This window comes from Octopus sinensis, linkage group LG18 (assembly GCF_006345805.1).
Source record: "Octopus sinensis linkage group LG18, ASM634580v1, whole genome shotgun sequence".
NCBI lineage: Eukaryota > Metazoa > Mollusca > Cephalopoda > Octopoda > Octopodidae > Octopus > Octopus sinensis.
In genome coordinates this window covers 3,226,808-3,233,888 of record NC_043014.1, presented here as the reverse complement: position 1 = coordinate 3,233,888, position 7,081 = coordinate 3,226,808, and the positions used below count along the sequence as shown (strand labels likewise).

At 41.6% G+C, this 7,081-nt stretch overlaps 1 long non-coding RNA gene across 1 annotated transcript in view; it reads right to left on the bottom strand.

The window, feature by feature from the left end:
• The window catches only part of LOC115221289, a 51,236-nt gene extending 44,402 nt beyond the window's left edge, over positions 1-6,834 (bottom strand). Inside the window, exon 1 of the long non-coding RNA XR_003882621.2 lies at positions 6,528-6,834. This is a non-coding gene — a long non-coding RNA (uncharacterized LOC115221289). The remainder of the gene's footprint in view (positions 1-6,527) is intronic.
• Between the last annotated feature and the right edge of the window lie 247 nt (positions 6,835-7,081).

Below are 7,081 nucleotides of genomic sequence, written 5' to 3'. Positions count from 1 at the left end.
TGCATGTACATACACATACACACATGCACACATACACATACACACAAGCACACATACGCAAACATGCATGTACACATACATGCATCTATGCACACATACACACACATGCATGCATGTACACATACATACAAATACACGCATACTTGCATGCATGCATGTACACACATACACACGCATACACATACACGCACATGCATGCATGTACACCACACATAGACACATCCACACACACATATGCATCCATGTATGTACACACACACACACAAACAAATGCACACATACACACACACATGCTATCATGCACACACACACACACGTACACACACACACATTTTACAACTTGGAAAAGGCAAAACAAAATGTAGACACACAAGATTTTCCAGGTGGAAAATGGAATTTTAAAATTGAAACTACCTGAGTGAGGGTTCCTCGTGCGCATGCGCAAGTACTTGGCAAGGAAAGTCAAAATTTGCTCACAGTAAAACTTGTATGTCATAAAATAATATTTAAGAGCTCCATTATTGACACATCGTTAAATCCTAATACATTATTAAAATGCTGTAAATATTTATTTCCTTATTGCCCACAGGGGAGCTAAACATAGAGGGGGGAAACAAGGAGAGACAAAGGGATTAAATCGATTACATCGACCCTAGTGTGTAACTGGTACTTATATAATTGATCCTGAAAGAATGAAAGGCAAAGTTGACCTCGGCAGAATTTGAACTCAACGTAACGGCTGCTGAAATACTGCTAAGCATTTTGTCTGGTGTGCTAATGATTCTGCCAACTTGCCACCCCAAAATGCAGTAAATATTCTTTTCTACTCTGGGCACAAGGCCCAAAATATTTGGGGAGGGGGGGGGGCAGTCAATTAGATTGACCTCAATATGCAACTGGTACTTAATTTATTGACCCTGAATGGATGAAAGGCAAAGTCAACCACAGCAGAATTTGAACTCAAAGCGTAGCGGCAGACGAAATACCTATTTCTTTACTACCCACAAGGGGTTAAACACAGAGTGGACAAACAAGGACAGACAAACGGATTAAGTCGATTACATCAACCCCAGTGCATAACTGGTACTTATTTAATCGATCCCAAAAGGATGAAAGGCAAAGTCAACCTCGGCGGAATTTGAACTCAGAACGTAGTGGCAGACAAAATACCTCTAAGCATTTCGCCCAGCGTCCTATCGATTCTGTCAGCTTGCCACCCCAAAATGCAGTAAATATTCTTTTCTACTCTAGGCACAAGGCCTGAAATTTTGAACTCAGAACATAACGGCAGCCAAAATACTGTTAAGCATTTCACCCAGTGTGCTAACAATTCTGCCAGCTCACTGCCCTAAAAAACAGTAAATATTGATGGAATAAACTCTGCATACTTGTATGTACAGACTCAACTAAGACGATAATTGAGAGCATCATATTCCAAGAACCAATAAAGCATAAATTTTACTCATGATTCATAATGCAAATGGTCTTGACAGCTGTTTCGATGAGATAAAAACATCATTTATATATCTCCATATTTAACATACAGTGGTCATAAGCATCTTGAGGTTACAACTGTTGCAATACTTAGTGCGGTACAGCAGGTGCTGTTGTTGATGTTGCTGTTATTTACAGTGGTTATAGATATGTTCTGGGTATGACTTTTTATGTCATTCGATAGTAGGGCTCCCAGTTTGGGTGTTCTGAGGTTTTGAGGAGTGTGGAACCATCTCTTAGTTATTAATGCTCCCAGGTCTACTCTGACTCTGAGTAGAGGAAACCTGCCAGGGTCCCAACTATGGGTTAATTAGCAATTTATTTGGGCAGGGTCCAATAATAACCCTCTCCACCAAACAAGTTTAATGGGGTCACCAGTTTAGTCATTGATGACCTGCGATGCTACAGATTGTAATGGGTTAGCTGAGCTGGGAAAGATTTTGTGGGTAAACCCTCAGGTAAAACCAGTTGTTGGGGCCCTTGAGGCAGTCTCATCTTGTCTACATTAGTGGGTCTCAAACTTTTTAATATCCAGGCCAGATCCAAAACCTGGATTTGTTTTTTTAGGGGTCTGCACCAAAAAAAGTAAAACACAAGTTGAGTAGAGGAAAATTTATTATATTTATAGAGGGAAGGGCATGGATGGCTTCCAGAAGGATGCTTGAGGATCACAGTTATGAACTGCTGGTCTAAAAACTTGTTCTGGCAACTCCTGCAAAAGATACTAGTGCCAAATTGATATGAAGGACAGCTGTGTTGCTCCTTTGGATCAGTGTGGGCCTGGCGTGTGGGGCAAGAACCTGCCTTTCATATCATCGGCCATGTGGTAAGAAGATTGCTTCCCAACCACATGGTTCCGGGTTCAGTCCCATTGTGTGGCACCTTCTGCAAGTGTTTTCTACTATAGCTATCTTGGGCTGACCAAAGCCTTGTGAGGGAATTTGGTAGACGGAAACTGAAAGAAGCCCATTATATATATATATGTGTGTGTGCATGTGTGTATCTGTGGGTGTGTGTATTTTGTGTTAGTATTTGTCCTTCCACCAGTGCTTGACAACTGGTATTCGTGTATTTGTGATCCCAAAACTTAGTGGTTTGACAAAAGAGATTGATAGAATAAGTACCAGGCTTTAAAAAATAAGTAATGGGGTCAATTCTTTTGACTAAAAATTCAAGGCGGTGCCCCAGCATGGCCATTGTCTAATTACTGAAACAAGGAGAAGATAAAAGATTATATATATATATATATATATATATATATATCAATAATTGAGGGTAAAACTAATTAGTTATTAATCAATTTCACCAAGTAGTGTTCAGTATGTAAAAGGACCATTTAAGGCATATTCAAAATATTACATTATATAATTAGGGCTTAGTAAAATAAATTACTTTGCCACATACTGAACTTTTTAGAAATAGCAGCCAAAAAGTTTTTTTAGCTATTTCCACTACTTTAAGAAAAATTCTCCCAGATAATGTTTACTCAAAAATAACTCACATATATATATATATATATATATATATATATCAATAATTGAGGGTAAAACTAATTAGTTATTAATCAATTTCACCAAGTAGTGTTCAGTATGTAAAAGGACCATTTAAGGCATATTCAAAATATTACATTATATAATTAGGGCTTAGTAAAATAAATTACTTTGCCACATACTGAACTTTTTAGAAATAGCAGCCAAAAAGTTTTTTTAGCTATTTCCACTACTTTAAGAAAAATTCTCCCAGATAATGTTTACTCAAAAATAACTCACATATATATATATATATATATATTTAAATTTAATTTGTCAAAATATTTTCGTTGCTTTGAGACTGCAATCTGTTCACTGACAAAACTTCGTGATGCATCAAGAAGTTTTGTCAGTGAACAGATTGCAGTCTCAAAGCAACGAAAATATTTTGACAAATTAAATTTAAATGTTGAAGTGAATCTAACGGTTTTATGTGTTTCTTAAATGGCTTATAGACACCTTCCACACTACAATTGTTTTCGTTCCAGCACACGATCTCAGATCAAGTCACTCGCTATGCAAGTACATTTCTCTCTCTCTCTCTCTCTCTGTATATATATATATATGTGTGTGTATGTATGTATGTATGTAAACACATACACACGTATATATCTATGTATTTATGTTTGTATATGTGCATGTGTGTGTTAGTGTCACTGAAGCAATGTTGTTTGTTTTCAGCCTTCCGTGAAAACATGTCTGGCCATGGGAAACAACATTGGCTTGCTTGGAAACAGGTGAGGGTTGATGACAGGAAAGGCACCCGGCTACAGAAAAATCTACCTTTGGATCCCACTCTGACATGGAGATGGAAGGGTCATATTGGGCAGGGCAACAACCAGCCCTCTGTATCATACAACCCAGGCTTGGATCCTAGATGATTCAGTAGGGTGAACAACTTGGCCCTTCACTTATGGTTATTAACGATATCTGCTGGCCCTTGAGATGCAGGTACAAAGACATCACCCTCCTTGCAGTAGTTACTAACTGTTGCAGCTAATCTTGCAGCTGTTGCTGTTGAGTGAACGGTCTTCGTCCCAGAGCTCGCAAGATGGGAGAAGTCCGAAACGTGGTCCTTTCTATTCGTAAGACCCGTAGAAGAGAGAAAGCAGGTCAACCCCCGACACCGAGAGCATCAACGGATGGATGAATGCGCATCCAGGCTCAGCGGTTGCGTAGGAAGTCGGGGAGGACAAGAAACAGGAAGAAAGAGTGAGAGAAAGTTGGAGCGAAAGAGTATGACAGGGGTTGTACAACCCCCTGCCAGAGCCTCGTGGAGCTTTAGGTGTTTTCACTCAATAAACACACACAACGCCTGGTCTGGGAATCGAAACCGCGATCCTCTGACTGCGTGTCTGCTGCCCTAACCACTGGGCCATTGTGCCTCCTGCTATTGCTGTTGCTGTTGAGTGAACGGTCTTCTGTCCCAGAGCTCGCAAGATGGGAGAAGTCTGAAACGTGGTCCTTTGCTATTCATAAGACCTGCAAGAGAGAAAGCAGGTCAACCCCCGACACCGAGAGCATCGACGGATGGCTGAATATGCATCCAGGCTCAGCGGCTGCGTAGGAAGTCGGGGACAAGAAAGAGTGAGAGAAAGTTGGAGCAAAAGAGTACAACAGGGGTCGCCACCACCCGCTGCCGGAGCCTCGTGGAGCTTTAGGTGTTTTCGCTCAATAAACACTCACAACGCCCAGTCTGGGAATCGAAACCACAATCCTCCGACCGCGAGTCCGCTGCCCTAACCATTGGGCCATTGCATTTCCACTGCTGCGGATGTTGTTGTTCTAAGAGGATCATGGTGCTATAGTTACTGTCGCAATATTTTCTGCACTTTACACAATTTTTATGTGCAGCAGCAGTCGTCGTCATCGTCGTCGTTGTTGTTGTTAGCAGTGGTTGCAGGTATGTCGATGTCGTTGTACACGCTGTTGCAATATTTGCTGCCCTGCTGCACACATTGTTGCAGGTGGCGCTAACGCTGATGCCACTGCAGTTACTTGCAGACGCTACTATTGCTGCTGTCGCTACTACTACTAACGATAGTGCTGCTGCTGCTGCTGTAAGCCAGAGAAGCACGTGATGCCACTGATAAACATGTAGCAGCAGCAGCAGCAGTTGCAACAACAGTAGCATTAGTGGCAGCAGCAGCAGCAGATTGCCATATTTGCTGACGATGAGAGAAAACAGCATTTTCAGTGATGGAGACAAACAGTAGCAGCAGTAATGACAATGGTGGTGGTGGTGGTGGTGTGGTGGTGGTAGCAGAGGTGATGGCCGTGATAATAGTGATGATGATGATGATGAATGTGGTGGTGATGATGGTGATGATGATGATGATGATGGTGATGATGATGATGAGGATGATGATGATGATGGTGGTGGTGATGGGGATTATTGCAACTGTGATGAGAATGAGAGAGAAGGTGAAAGAAGAATGGGATGATGATGATGATGATGATGATGGTGATGATGATGATCATCATCATCATAGTGGCGGTGGTGGTGGTGATGATGATGACAGTGATGATGACGATGATGATGATGATGATGATGATGATGATGATGATGATGATGGTGATGAGGAGGAGGTGGTGGACAACAATGATATTAACTGGGATTGATGGGAATAAGAGAAGTGTGAAGGAAAGAGTTGGAAGAAGGAAGCTGAAGTAATTGGCAGGGGTTGATGGCAATGAGGAGGAGGAAGAGGAAGAGGAGGAAGAGGAGGAGAACTATGGGAGAGAGGGAGGAGAAGGAAGAAGAAAAGGAAGAGGAGGAGGAGCAGAGGTACAAGGAGAAGGATGCTTATGATGATGATGATGATGATGATGATAAAAATGGTGGCTTAGTAATGATGGAAGATGGTAATAATCGTAATGTGGAAGGATACAGGGCTGGTTGTAGTGTTAAAGGTGAAGAGGATGATGATGATGATGATGATGACGACGACGATGATTATGATGATGATGATGGTGTTGTTGTTGTTGTTGGTGGTGGTGGTGGTGACAGTGATAGTGGTAATGATGATGATGTATATGATGATGATGATGATGATGATGATGATGATGATGATGGTGATGGTGATGACAACGATGATGCTGACGAGGACGGGTGATGATGAGGGTCGTGGTGACGTTGGCGATGATGGTGGCGGCAGTGGCGATGATGATGATGATGACAACGACAACGGGTGTGATGACTATGATGATGATGATGATGGCGATGACAACGGATATGATGATGTTGATGATGATGATGATGATGATGATGGTGATGATGATGATGCCTTACGACAACGATGAGGACGGCGGCGTGAACGATAACGATGCCAATGACGATGACGCTGACAACAACAACAACAACAGCAACAACAGCAGCATAAACACCAGCGACAACAACAACAACAGCAGCAACAACAACAATTTACCTGTGACGAGACTTCACAAAAAACAAAAGGGTTTATAAGTAAACACTACAAAAGGATATTTTCCTTTGGTTCCTACCTCTGCCAGATGGTCTCATCTCTTCATCATTTACTGCCTCCTTCTTCTTCTTCTTCTTCTTCCTATTCCTTATTGTTGTTGTTGTTACTGATGTTGTTGTTGTTATTGTTAACGATCGTTTTCCCCTCGTTTTATCTGATTCTTGTTTTTTTTTTTCCTTCCTCTTCCTCCTCCTCTTCTTCTTCTTCTTCTTCTTCCTCCCGAACCTGGTCGTCGATCGCAGCCGTTTTCATACAACACAAGCTACACCGCTCTTTGCTGGATGGACAAAACACACACACACACACACGTACACACATGTACACACACGTACACACACACACATGCATACACACTCATACAGGTACACACACACATACCATATACAAACATCTGTACATATACATATGCATGCATACACACACACGCATACACACTCATACATGTACACACTCATACATGTACACAACACACACACACACACAGATGCATACACATACCATATACATACATCTGTACATATACATATGCATGCATGCACACACACGCATACACACTCATACAGGTACACACAC